The following is a 1856-nucleotide window of genomic DNA, read 5'->3' as shown; positions in this document are numbered from 1 at the left end:
TGCCTAGCTACTCTGTTCTCAGCAACAGACATTGGTCCAGTTCATAGAATCCAGCTATGCACTTAGGGAACTGTGGTGCAGAGACATAGCATGTGTTTCAATTTGTACAGTCTCTTTTCTCCCAAGCTCGTTCCATTTGTGAGGGGGCAAAATCACTTCAATAATATTTTTTAAAAAATAAATAAATTATATCTTGCCCTTCTGGCTGGGTTTCCCCAGCCACTCTTGGCAGCTTACAGCACATAAAAAATTGTAAAACATTAGGCATTAAACATTTCCCGATACAGGGTTGCCTTCAGATGTCTTCTAAAAGTCAGATAGATGTTTATTTCCTTGAATAATAATAATTTTAAAACAGCCAGAAGATTGAATGCTCACATCATAGGTTACCCCAAGATTAGGTGATCTGGTTTCAGGATTTTTTGGCTCCTTTTCAGGGGCAGCAGGAGCAGGTGTAAGACCCTGGGCAGGATTCAGCTGATGAGTTCCATCAGCAGAAGTCCTACGCAAGGCCTTCCACATGCATAACAGGGCTTCTCCCAACCTTATCTTTTCTAAAACGTTATTGTCTCACATCAAATATAAATGATCTCTAGAAAAGAAAACTGAAAACTGAAAACAGACACTGTATGTACTTATGTAACCCAAGAATTTTTTTAATAAAACAATTTTTAAAATAACAACAGGGCTTCCACCTCCCTCTCCAAGCCTCCCCATTTATTAATTTTATTTACTTATTTCATAAAATGTATATACTGCTTCACTGTAGGAAACCTGAAAGTGGCTTACAAAAAAAGACAGAACAATAAAATTATCTCTAAAAAAAATTTACAACCATAATTTAAAATATACAGAAGATTAAAACCACAGTAAAATAGACTAAAACCAATTTAAACTCCTACAAAGTTTCAGAATATCTGGGTAGGCTTGTCTAAATAAGAACATCTTCAGCAGGTGCTGAAAGGACTACAGTGAAGGTGCCTGAGAGCAAGAGGCTGGGCGTTCCAGTGTTGATGCTGCTGACAGATGTGCAGTCTCTGTGAAGGTGCCAGTTCTGCCAAGAGAAGTGGTCAAGCGGTCATATGTGGGGCAAGATGATCTCAGATGTAAACTGATCCCAAGTTGTTCAGGACTTTATATGCTAATAGGAACACCTTGAACTTGGCCTGGGAGTGAGCAGGCAACCAGCGCAGACCTCTGAGCAGAGGTGCTCTATGCTGACGAGGCGTCTCTTCTGCCAGCAACTGTGCTGCAGCATCCTGCACTGTCTTGCAGCTTCCAGACCAAGTGCCAGCGAAGCCCCACATACAGCACTGCAGGAATCCAGCCTTGAAATGCACATGAAGCCACTTTAGAAAGTTGGTGTGTCAGGGCCTCCCAGGTGTTCTTTTACTGACAGGTGGTTGGACTAGATGACACTCAGGGTTCCTTCCAGCTCTACAGTTACATGATTCTATGATTTATTTGCAGTGATAAACCTCTTTAAAATTTTATTGTGCTTTTAATTGTTGGGAGCCGCCCAGAGTAGTTGGGGCAACCCAGCCAGATGGGTGGGGTATAAATAATAAATTATTCTTGTTATTAATTATTACTATTATTAAAAATCTCTAATGTCTAAGGTATGGAAAGTCTACAGATAGTGAAATATCCTTCAATTTTAAATTCAGAGCATTCCCATTTTTATATATGGTTGCATGATAACTGACAGAGCAGCTAAGGAAGCATAATCACAGCATATGCCGTCTGCCTCTCAGAAGACACCGTGTCCCACATACTGTTCGCAGTCTGCAGTTCTTCCTGGTAACAGAGACTCACCATGCTGCAGTGAAAGTTTCATTCATTCAGGAGATGGCATG

Source organism: Podarcis vaucheri (genome assembly GCF_965113315.1).
Source record: "Podarcis vaucheri genome assembly, chromosome: 17".
NCBI classification, from domain to species: domain Eukaryota; kingdom Metazoa; phylum Chordata; class Lepidosauria; order Squamata; family Lacertidae; genus Podarcis; species Podarcis vaucheri.
This window is presented reverse-complemented; position numbering follows the sequence as displayed.